Genomic DNA, 12790 nt, shown 5'->3' with positions numbered 1-12790 from the left:
ATTGTTGGGATGAGGTTTTCTGTAGCTGTTTTCATTGCCATGTTGATGACATCACTAAAACATTTTTAGGTGCAGTTATAGTCTTTATTAAAATTTTTAACAAATCTAGGTTACTGTTGAGACAGCAGATGGCTGGATAAAGTGGGAACATATCACCTGTAAAACGAAACCAATGATTAAATCATAACTAAAATATCTTCCCTGTGATTCACTAATAGTTTTTTTTCCTTTGGGTTAACCATTAATGTTGTCATTCATCTTTTGACAAAACCAAAGAATAACAGATGAACACAGAAAATGACCAAGGGTCACTTTGGAATCTCTTCATTCAGAGGTTTTTAAGACATGGACTTACCAAAATCAAAGAATCTTGAAAATAAGAGTTAGTTGAAAGAGCAAAGTTGATATGGGCTTTTTGTTTTCTATTCAATAAGTTGTTTAAAAATGGATTGTACTTTATCAGGAATACCCCGTCGTCTTGTATTAGTGTTAGTAGAAGTATCAGAGGGATCCTCTGCCTTATAAAGACAGGTGCTTTGCATATATCCCCATCTCCTCAAAAGAGAAAAAGAACAGGTGCCTTTATCTCCCTTACAAAGTACTGACCAAAGTAGCTAAACACCAATTTTTGCCTTCGACAACTTCGAAAATTTCTAACTGGTCCCAGTAAGTTTTCAGCATTTGTTGAATGGAGAAACTAATCAATACTGGTTTCCAGACTGGTGCCTTTTATATCCCTTCTCTGTAAAACTGCTCCAGGGATCTGTCAAAAATGCTAATCTAGCCATGCTACTTCATTTTACAAACCCTTCAATAGTTTTCAGATACCTACAGTTTTGCTTCTCAGGCTTTCTTCTTTGTAAAAAAATTTTTTTTGGTAAAATAGTTTTTGAAATTAGTATGTGTACTTAGGATCAGGAGTTCAAACAATATGGGAATACATGCAGATTATACATATACCTGACTTTCTTCCCCAAATAGTCAATATTCTGGATATTGTACATCTTTCTATGTAATTTGCAAACTACATGTAGTCTTTTGGTTTTGTCTGTTTTACCTCAGAGTATACTAAAATACTTTCTCTGTCTCTATATTTAATAGAGAAATTAATATGAAAATTAATACTTTGTATTGCATTAATTTTTCTCTCAACTTGTTGCTTGTTTTTTAAACTTCATAATGCCTTTTAAATAAATTACAATTTTTTAATTTAAAAATAAAGATAAAAATAAATTTTTATTATTTGAAATTTTTCAGTACTTTATATCTTTGGTTTAGAATGAATAAGTTGTTTCCTTCTAAGATTATGAAATCATTCTTCCATGTTTTGACAGTATTATATTTTGCATTTATTCATCTGGCTTTTTTATTTTTGGGTATGATGAAGTAGACACCTGAACTTTTTTTTTTATTCAGATGAGTATCCAGTTTTCTCACTTTATCCACACATCCCTGCTTTTCCCACACCCCTGCTTTTCCCACTTACTTGATACACCTCTGTGCCTCTAATCTTTTTGGGAGGCTATTTTATTGAACTACTTACCTATTTCTGCAGTATTGCCATACTGTTTTAATTAGTGTAGCTTTAAGGTTTGTTTTAGACATTCTCTTAGTTTTACTGCCTCAAAAATCTTACCCCTCAAAAAAAGTCAAAGAAAATGACTGTTCTTTCATTTATATTTTTTGAGATAATCATGTAGTATAAAATTTACCCTTTTAAAAAGTATATAATTCAGTGATGTTTACATATTCAAAAGGTTGCACAACTATCAATATCTTATTCCAGAACATCTTCATCTTCCAAAAAGATAGGCTGCACCCATTAGCCATTGCTCCCAATTCTCATTGCCCTACTCTCTGTACCCTTCTATCCCAAATAATGATTAGAAGCATTAGTCTCCTTTCTGTCTCTATGGATTTACTTATTGCGAATGTTTCATATAGATGGGATTATACAGTATGTGACCCTTTGTGTCTGACTTCTTTCACTTAGCATAATGTTTTCAAGTTTCATCCATCTTATAGCATGTATCTGTACTTCATTCCTTTTTAGGGCTGAATAATATTCTATTATATGTATGTACCACAATTTTTTTAATCCAGCTGTACATTGATGATCATTTGGGTTGTTTCAACCTTTTTTTTTTTTTTTTTTTTTTTTTTTTTTTTTTTTTTTTTTAAAGGAAAGACAGAGAGAAGGAAGGAAGGATAGAAGGAAGGAAGGAAGGAAGAAAGGGAAACATCTTTAAACATTTTCTTGTTTTATTGTATTCTGTTTCTCCGTTTTTGTTACATGGGCTGGGGCCGGGAATCGAACCGAGGTCCTCCGGCATAGCAGGCAAGCACTTTGCCCGCTGAGCCACCGCGGCCCGCCCTGTTTCAACCTTTTGATTACTGTGAATAGTGCTGTTGTGAACATGTGTGTTCATGCATTTGAATACCTTTTCAATATTTTGGGTATGTAGCCAACAGTGAAATTACTGGGTTTTTTGATATTTCTATGTTTAACAACTTTTTTTGTTTTTTTAAAATGCATTTTTGAGATAAATTCACACAGCATACAGACTATCTCAAGTATACAATTACTAGCTCACATTATCATCACACAGTTGTGCATACAACCTCATAATCAGTTTTAGAACATTTTCATTACTCCAGAAAAGAAATAAGAAAGAAAACCCAAATCCTCCATACCCCTTATCCCCCCTCATTATCAGTGTGGTACCTTTGTTACTGTTGATGAAAAAGTATTAAAATATTAGTTAACTATAGTCCATAATTTGCAATTAGTACATTTCCCCCCCATAAATCCATTATTAACTTCTAAAAGTGTCATACCTTTGTTCTAGTTCATGAAATATCTTTTTATATGAGTACAGTTAATCATGGGCATAGTCTACTACAAGATTCACTATGTTATACATTCCCATGTTTTAACCTTTAGCTTTCCTTCTGGTGACATTCATGACTGTAAATTTTCCCTTTCTGCCATATTCACCTGCTATTCAGCACTGTTAATTATTCTCACAATAATTTGCTACCTTAACCTCTGTCGGTTTGTAAATGTTTAAGTTCAACCTGGTTAAACATTCTGTGCATTTTAAGCAACTACTCTCCATTCTTTAGCCTCATTCTATATCCTGGTAAGCTATAGTCCATATTTTATGTCTGTGAGTTTACATATTATAATTCGTTCATGTCAGTGAGATCATACAATATTTGTCCTTTTATGTCTGACTTATTTCACTTAACATAATGTTGTCAAGGTTCATCTATGTTGTCAAGTGCTTCAGGACTTCACTCCTTCTTACTTCTAAATATTCCTTCATATGTATATACCACACTTTATTTATCCATTCATCTGTTGATAGACACTGGGTTGTTTCTGTCTTTTGGCAATTGTGAATAATGCCACTGTGAATGTTGATGTGCAGATGTCTGTTTACGTACCTGCTTTTAGATCTGCTGGGTATATCCTGAGCGGGATTGCTGCTTCATATGGTATCTTTTTACTTAGCTTCCTGAGGAACCACCAAACTGTCATCCACAGCAGCTGTACCAATTTATATGCCCAACAGCAGTGAATAAGTATTCCAATATCTCCACATCCTCTCCAACACTTGTAGTTTCCCTATTTGTTTAATAGCAGCCATTCTGATAAGTGTGAGAAGATGTCTCATTGTGGTTTTGATTTGCATTTCCCTAAAGCTGGTGAAGCTGTGCATCTTTTCATGTGCTTTTTAGCCATTTGTATTCCTCTTTGGAAAAATGTCCATTCATCCTTTTGCCCATTTTTAATTGGGTTGTTTGTCCTTTTATTGTTGAGTTGTAAAATTTCTTTGTTCCTGGATCTTAAACCCTTATCAGATACGTGGTTTCCATATATTTTCTCCCATTGAGTCGGTTATGTTTTCACTCTTTTAAGTGTTCAATTTTGAGGGGTTCCCATTTATCTTTTTCTTCTGTCGTTTGTACTTTGGGTGTAAATTCTGAGAAACCTACTATCTGTCACTAGATCATGGAGATGTTTCCCGACATTTTCTTCTAGGAATTTAGATCCATTTTGAGTTAATTTTTATATAGGGTTTTTTGTTCCTTTGATTATGGATATCCTGTTTTCCCAGTACTACTTACTGAACAGACTGTCCTATCCCCATTGAATAGGTTTGGGAGCCTTGTCAAAAATCAGTTGACCATAGGGCAGTGTGACAGTGGCTCAGTGGCAGAATTCTTGCCTGTCATGCCAGAGAGCTGGGTTCGATTCCCAATGCCTGCCCATGTTAAAAAAAAAAGAAAAATCAGTTGACCATAGAGCTGAGAATCTATTTCTGAACTCTCAATTTGATTCCCATGATCAAAATGTCTATCTTTATGCCAGTATCATGCTATTTTGACCACTGTGGCTTTGTAATGCTCTTTGAAGTCAAGGAGTGTGATGCCTCCCACTTCATTCTTTTTCAAGATGTTTTTGCTATTTGAGGCCCCTTACCCTTCCAAATAAAATTGATCATTAGCTTTTCCATTTCTTTTTTCCATTCTCTAATTAATCTGTTAGAATTTTGAATAGTATTGGATTGAATCTGTAGATCCATAGAATTGATATCTTAATGACATTTAGCCTTCCAGTCCATAAACATGGAATGTTTTTTCTATTTATTCAGGTCTTCTATGTTTAACTTTTGAGGAAACCACCAAACTGTTTCCCAAAGACACTTCATCATTTTACATTGCCACCAGCAGTGTATGAGGGTTTCAGTTTTTTGACATCCTTATCAGCACTTTGGTATTGTTGTTTATTATTATTCTAGCCATCAATAGAAGATGTAAAGTGATATCTTCTTGTGGTTTTGATTTGTATTTCCCTAACTAATGGCAATGAACAATTTTTCATGTACCTATTTACTTTTTAGATTTACTCTACAATCAGCTTGTTGACTTTCATAAAAAATTTATTTTTGAAATTTCATTGGTTTTATATTGAATAGATTCTATTTTCCCCTAAAACAGAGACCCATTTAGGAGGAAATACTGAGACCTTCCATTCAAGAACATCCTGCATTTCTTTATTTTATCATGTCTTCTTCTCTATCTCAAAGGAAGAATTTTTTATGGAATTTTCTTCATACAGTTTTTGCATGAATCTTGTTAGGTTTATTATACTAGGTAATTTTTTATTGTTATTGAGAATGGAATGTTTATTTTCATTACACTTTCTAATTGTTAGTGCTATTGCTATGGGTCACTTATTTTTTTTTAATACTTATCTTTTATCTGGTTACTTTACTTAATATTAGACTAAATAATTTAATATGATTGTTGACCTTAAAAGCCCCAGATAATATATGTACTTTGCAAATAATGACAGATTTTTGTCTTTTCAACATTTGAATCTATTTTGGGGTGTGTTTTTTTTTTTTGTAACATTATAACTGTCATTTTTGTTATTCCTGGCTTTAGCTGGGAATGTTTTTAATATTTTTCCCTTGTATTTATTATTTTCTGTAAGTTTCTGGTAAAGTCGCATATAATCTTTAGCTTGCTGAGATTTATCAGGAATGGAAGCTGATTATTATAATTTCCCTTTACAAATTCATGGAGATATGACTTCTTAAAAGGGATATGGATTTCCTGATGTATTTTGTGTGTGACAATCAGAAAACCTGTTTGTTCTGGAAAATCTGTAGTGGTGTGTCCAGTGAGTGCAGCTCTCTATATGTTAGAGTGCATGTTTATTTTCTTCTTTTTATTCCTTTCGTTTTTTCCCTGTAGATAGAACAATTTAAAATCTTGTTATTCAGAGTAAAAAAACAGTCCTTTACATGTTATAAATAAACTCTATAATTGGTTCTTCTGTTCCTCCCACCTCCTTCCTGATAAAAAGCAATGCTACAGAATGCATCCAGTTCTCAGAGAAGTGACAAATTATCTTTGTTCATAGTGTCCTTGTTACCATAGTAACAAGAAATCATTCTTGATTTGGGGTAGGATATACATCCATTGCTTTGCTTGAGGTACCTAAAAGAATCCAAATACCTTTTTTTGTTGATTTGACAGCATGGCCCGCTCAAGGTGTGTCAAAACAAACCTCAGCATATAGAAAACACAGGTGTTTGTGGAGGAAGTAAAATCCCCTGAGTTGAGATTCCATCACATTACAAAATCTCCAGGCAAATCTAGATGGTTTTTAGTTTCTGTCTGATGATAATCCAGTTACAGTTCATTAACCTCCCTCACCAGCATTGAAGACATCTGGCAGAAAAGGTTTGTGTGTGAGAATAGAGAATTAAATGAGGCAGAAGTAAAATTGGTTTTTGGACTTTGGCCAGTTGCCTAAATTGGGGCCACAGATAATCTTTGGTTGTGTTTAGATTTTGAAGTGCCTTTGAGATCCTCCTTAATTAACAGTCATGATGAAGCTAAGCTCTGAGAAGAGAAGGTTGATGGGGAACAGTAGATCGGGGTTTGAGATTTGCTGCCTGAAACACTTACCCTGATTTTTGGAGATGTCAAAAACAAAACTAAATTTCAAGATAGCTAATAAAATATGGAGGGCTTATCTAATCATTTAGCTTATAAATGGAATTAAAGAGGTTAGGAAAATTCAAGTGTAATTCATTTTAAACTAGCTAAATAATTCTTTATGGATAGTGATAATCAAAAAGTATATTAAAAGTCTAATATCAGGAAAATAGGAGAATTTGAAGTACAAGATAGAACTACTCCCACTAAAATAATCAGGTTTTGTTTAGGGGCATTTGAACAGATAATAAGAACATCAAAGTCCTTATTCAACACATATCCTGGTTTGGACTTAATAGATGCAACAGTGGAAAAACTAAGTCTGCCCTGTTAGAGCTGATATTCTGGTGGAGGAAGATTCACCAATGGGGGTAGAAGGGAGGGAGTAAGTGCTGTAGAGAATGTAAAGCAGGTAAAGGGGTGATAAGAAGTGTGGGGAATAGTACTCCTTTATAGAGGATGGTCAAGGAGTACCTTTCTGAAAAAATGTCATTTGAGCAGAGACCTGAAGAAATTTAAAGAGCAACATAGGTAAGTATCTGGGAGAAGAAGCAAAGAACTGCAGCAAGTATCGAGGCTCTAATATGGGATCGTGCTCTGTGGGTTTGAGGAATAGCAGGAAGGCTAGTCTCATTGGGGCAGAGTATAAGCCAAGGGGAAGGAGAGAAGAAGAAAATCCAAGAAGGGGCTTAGGAGGGACTGTTGAAGTATGTGGAAAATGATATAATGGAATTTACCTTTTTAATAGAGTTATTCTGACTGCTGAGTCTGAGAGCAGGTGAAATGGCGGAAGAGTAGAATCGGAAGCTATTGTAATATTCCAGATGAGAGATGATGTGGCTTAGACCTGGGTAGTAGTATCGGTGGGCAGTAGTATCAATGGGCAGTAGTGGTTGGATTTTTAACACATTTTGAAGGTAGAGCCAGCAGGATTTACTGATGGTGTGTGAGAAAGAAAAAGGAGGTTAAAGATGACAAAGTTTTTGGCTTTAACAATAGGGAATTAGAGTTTCTGTTACTCTATGTGAGTAAACAATTTGCACACAGGGAAAACAGGATTTTTATATTGGACATGTTGAGTATGAAATACTTATTGGATAGCCAAGTGGAGATTTTGGATAGTCAGTATACAAACTGGAGTCCTGCAGGGAGGTTTGGGCTGGCCACTTGACAGTGTCTTGTATGTATAGGTATAAGATTGCTGAGTTTGCCTGTTCTGGATCACTGAGGTACACTGAAACACTGAAAGTCACAGAGGTTGCTGCTAGATACCTTTTTTCTCGCTGCTAGATATTTTGATGTTTCCTAGGAAGCACTGTGTGTGGTAGGAGTAGGGGGGCTAGGTGGAGGAGAGGGAGGGGGTGGGGAGGCGAGGGAGGGAGCTTGACATTTGTGTTCTTAAAAAAAATTTTGAAAGATGTCTTGAGATGTGTGTACCTCTGCAATTTGTATATTACTGTGTGGCTGTGGTTCAGCTAGGTTCAGCTGGGTGCAGTTTTATATGTTCATCTAGTGTTTTCCACAGAAGAAATAGTATATAAGCCAACACGAAATTCATGATACACTCAAATAGTTTCCCAATTTCTCAATCAATACCATTATAGCAGAACTGGTTGTACTTAAATTAGAAGCTCTGGAGGGGTGGGGTGGAGAATCTGCCCTGAAAAACTAAGGAACCACTGCAGGACAGGACTGATGGAAATTTGGGCATAACCCCTAGCCCTTAAATAAAATTTATTTAGAAAGAGTTTATTTATGTAATTTATGCATAATTTGAATTATTTTCTCTAATATATTATCCCATTCTTAAACTTCAGAAATGTTTACATGAATTCCATGGAAGAACACTTACTGTAAGAAAGGATTAAGTAGGCTCTTTTCTTCAAAGTGAATGAGAATATATTAAAATTTTGAGATGTTTACTTTCAGAAACTTAGGTAGAACTGGATAATAATGGATGAGATCAGACATTTTTATATAGTTAAGGCCAACAATAAATGATCTAAAGAATAATCTACTGACTTTTAACCTGACTGCTGGGTGTTCTTCCTTTCCCTGTATTGTTTCAGCTTCCCTTTTAAGTTTGTTTGGTTCTCCGTAACTGCTCTTGTAAATGTTGTTTCACATTAATTTAAGAGTTTCAGGAATGGTTTGAGCACACTCCAGGATCAGACTTAGTTCCAAAAAGACCTTTCTTTTTTTGTTTCTACATGTTTTCCTGAGGTTCTCATCCCATTTCTGGATTTGTCATATAAGTGGGTTTTTATTTATTTTTTTAAGGGTTTTATTTATTTTTAAAAAGTTTTGATTTGTGATCTGGTTGACTCTAAAATAGCTTTCTGAAATCTGATGCTTAAATATGTCATTTGTATATTATGCACACACTCTCTGCTCCCCTTTTTCTCCATGACCTTTAACTTTTCTGTGCTGTGTGCTCAGTCTGTCTTGCCATTACATTGTAAGCTTGATGAGGATGGCGGTTTTTGTGTTTTGTTTACTGCTACATACTCAGTCTCTGGAAGAGTATCTGGTACATAGTGGATACTTAATAAATATTGGGTGAGTAAGCAAAAGATGTTTGATAATCTAGCTCCCTAACTGTGGGGTTTGAATAGGAGAAAGGACTGCTTGAATGTTCCAATTAGAGATTGAAAATTGGTTTTATACTTGTGATGTAAAATGGAAGAAAATTCACCCAAGTTAAGGTTTATGTTTCATTAATGCCCTGTTCTCTTTAGATCCCAGAAGATAGTTTCAATATGAGTGCAACTCTAGGATCTGGATGAGGGTGGGCCTACCTTCTCTGTAGTTTTTATAAATCTCTGTGGTATAAACTGTTATTATATACATATTAATAGCTTTTCCTGTGCCACTCTCATCCTCTTCTCCACTGAATCATTTCTGGTCTAGAGCAGTATTTCATAAGCTTGTGTAATGTATGAACCCTGTGCAAAGGAAGAAATTCCTTGAGGCCCTTTAATATCTCTGTTGTTTTTTAATTTCAGTGTTATAGTTAAATGTGTATGAACAAAACTTGTAAACACTTTTAGATGTGCTGCAACTATAAAGGTCAAATAAAGAAATATATAATGCATACAGTACTTCAAAACTAACAGTTTATTTGGACATTATTAAAGTTTGGCTGAAACGAAATTGATGCATGCAGTACAAATGCTGACATTCACTATGCTACTTTACGATTGTCATATTTTAAAGATAGTGATAACTCACCTTCACTGTTTTACTCTGAACTACCACTGAAACCTTGTTCGCACGTACACATTATTTGGCCTTAATTCTGATTCATTAAATCAGAATTTTAAGCACATGGAAGCATATTTTCAAGTATCTAATAATTATTTTCCTGATGAATTCAGGAACTAAAGAACATCCTCTTTTAAATATTCAATAATATTGAATATTTAATATTTGCCTCATCTAAAATTTCCACTCAGTAGAAGTATGGATTATTGTAGTAAATGTTAATCTCCTTAAAGGTATTGTTATGTGAAACACTGAATGAACTGATGTAAAGAGTCTTCTTGAGTGTGAACCTAGGTCTTATCACTATAACTTCTCCATTAGATCTCAGGTTATATACAGAAAGACTTCTGCTTTGCCTCTCAGTGATGGCCAGTTATTTGTTAGTCACTGTAGAAGACTTTGTGGATAAAGGCTCTTTCTCAGATTCTCTTTTACCTTGCTTTGTAAAATTGTGAAGGAAGTGTGGTTTAATACAAAATGGGGTTGCATGAGTAAGACATACTGTAAGCAAGGGTTAGCCAGTTGTTCCATGCTGACTATGATTTGTATGGAAGGTCTAATTCTTGCTTGTGGCCCCCCTAAGGAAGTTAGACAGTATTTTCATACGGAGAACTTGATATACATTTTTATTTATTTAAATCTTTTATAACTTAAAGTATATCAGAAAATATTGAGAGTAATGATTATAGCATAACCTATTACTGTGCTTTTGAGCAAGTTTCAATTTCTAAGCTGTTAATTCTGTTTCTGCACAATATAACTGCAGGTTGTGAGGTATAAAACATTGAGTGGTATGAAGAGCTGTTTGTAGTGACATTTGAGCCCAGGCTTGGAAGATAAGGGGATAGGCATGTGGAGGTTGGGAGAGAAAGAGAACAGAGACCCCAAGATGACTTTAGGAACAGAAAGAAGGCTGAGAGAGATGTTAGTGAAAGTACTTTGTAGATTTAAAACATTCCTTACATCTCAAGTGTTGTTATGTTACATTTAGGGGATCATCCCCTCAACTCTCCTAGTACTGTTTTCCAGAGTGTTATAGCTTGTTTAGCTACAAGATGACCTTGCTCAGTGTATTAGAGTTCTCCAGGGAATCAGAACCACAAGGAGATATTTGTAGAGATGAGATTTATAAAGGTGTCTCACGCAACCGTGGGAATGAAACAGTCCAAAATCTGTAGGGCAGGCTGTGAAGCTGGTGGCTCCGACAAAGGGTCTGGACAAATTCCACAGGAGACACTCGCTGGCTGAAGCAGTGAAAGTCTCTCTTCTTTAAAAGCCTTCATTATATCTTTGTGGGAGACACACACCTTAGTTGATCATAGATGTAATCAGCCACAGATGCAATCAATTGACTGATGATTTAAGTCGCCAGCCTTCCGGTTTACCAACCAGCCACGAAATATCCTTGCCGCAGCAGTCAGGCCAGTGCTTGTCTGACCAGACAACTGAGCAGAATCACTTGGCCAGCTTGACACCAGAACCCAACATCACACCTAGGAAGTTGGATCCTATAGCCACAAATTCCAGCATTGGGTGATTACTGTTACTTTGTTGTACAATAATCTTTTTCTGTGAGAATTGCAGTAGGAAAGAGAGGAATAGGTTAATTACCAGAAATTTGGGGTGAGGGAGGTTTTTTTTTTTTTCCTTCTCTTTTTAAACCATTTTTGCCTCTTAACATGTTCCTGAAAGTCCCAGGATGGGTGGAGGTTGGATAAGCAAAGCATAGACAGAGACATAGCACCATTAGCAGGAAAAGAAAGGTTTATTAGCGGAGGAGAGGCTGGGAGAGTTTATTCAAGAAATCAGCTCCCACATGCCTGGATTCGAGTAGGAGTTTTAAAGAAAGTTGGGAATAGAGTTTGGATGGGTTTTGGCTTTCCATTGGTGAAAACACTGCCTTAGTTCTACAAGGTTGTAACCGCGGGAGAGAGAACATTTGGACAAGGGAGTTGTATCAACAGAATGCTTCAAGGTCGTCACTGCCCAAGGGTGGATGTTTGTGTGCAAGGATTTTTCACCAGGTGGGGGCCGGAGAGCCTCGAGATGTTGATTCTCTGCTGTGTTGTCTTCATCCTTACTTGTTTCTCCGGTCCGGCTCTCTCAGTTCCTTTTGCATTGGCTTTCTTGGCTTTGCTGTTTGGTTTGCCATAGTTTTGTCATCTATTATCCCAGCATTGACATCTGGTTTTAGGTATCAGGTTCTTTGTGGTTTGGCTTGTTAGTAATTGAAGTACTTAAGGGTTCTAGGTGTGAACACTGCATACTTTATTATTAATTAAGAACCAGTGAACTTAGGGTTTCTAGTAAAGTAACTACTAAAGCATTGTGACTTTTAGTATAAATAGTATAAAATAGTTATACAGCCAAAACATTATAATAGGACATACTTTAATTTTGTTTTATGGGCCTTAAAGACATAAGTATTTTTAAGATTCTTGGTGTCCTCTTCATTTCTAGTTTTGTTAGTGTTGATTTGCCTTTTTAAAAAAACTATGGGGTGCACAGATAGTTCAGTGGGGTGTACAGGTAGTTCACTGGTTAGAATGCCCGCCTTCTATGCGGGAGACCTGGGTTCAATTCCAAGACCATGCACCCACACCCACCCCCCCAAAAAAACCAAAACTATGTAAACATGACTGTCAAATAGCTGTGTTTAATATAGTAAAGAATCATGGGGAGTCTGTGTAGCGTTTCTTGTTGGGATTTGAGTCTGTGTATTTTAGTATTTAAAGGATGCGATTTGGTTGGGGCTTTGAAAATGAGAGAGAGGTCGCCCAACTCATAGCTGAATGCCTGCATGTCTAGATTGAACTGTCCTGCAGGTTATTAGCAACACGAGAGTTATTTTTACTCTAGTTAAACTGACAGTATCAAGGTAAATAACTATTGTGGAAGTGTTTGTTTGCACGTGGCTGGTGAATAGGATTTTCTTTAAAATCTGATATTGCTTAGGAATATTTTAGGTAACTAGAGTGTTGGGAAAAAAAAACTGCTACTCAGGCCA

The 12790-nt window shown here is 35.6% G+C and overlaps 1 protein-coding gene across 10 annotated transcripts in view; it reads left to right on the top strand.

Moving 5' to 3' along the window:
- Nucleotides 1-12790, top strand: part of FBXO34 (F-box protein 34) — a 154617-nt gene that overhangs the window by 88562 nt on the left and 53265 nt on the right. The window contains exon 1 of one of the 10 annotated variants that reach the window (XM_077122565.1): nucleotides 4765-4783. The exons of the other annotated variants lie outside the window; for them this stretch is intronic. The gene's annotated coding sequence lies outside the window, so the exon portion shown is untranslated. Of the gene's footprint in view, nucleotides 1-4764; nucleotides 4784-12790 lie in introns of those variants that run through there. 10 annotated transcript variants of the gene reach the window in all.

This window comes from Tamandua tetradactyla, chromosome 12 (assembly GCF_023851605.1).
Source record: "Tamandua tetradactyla isolate mTamTet1 chromosome 12, mTamTet1.pri, whole genome shotgun sequence".
Lineage (NCBI taxonomy): Eukaryota > Metazoa > Chordata > Mammalia > Pilosa > Myrmecophagidae > Tamandua > Tamandua tetradactyla.
Note: the sequence above shows the minus strand (reverse complement) of the source record. Positions and strands in the feature narration are given on the sequence as shown.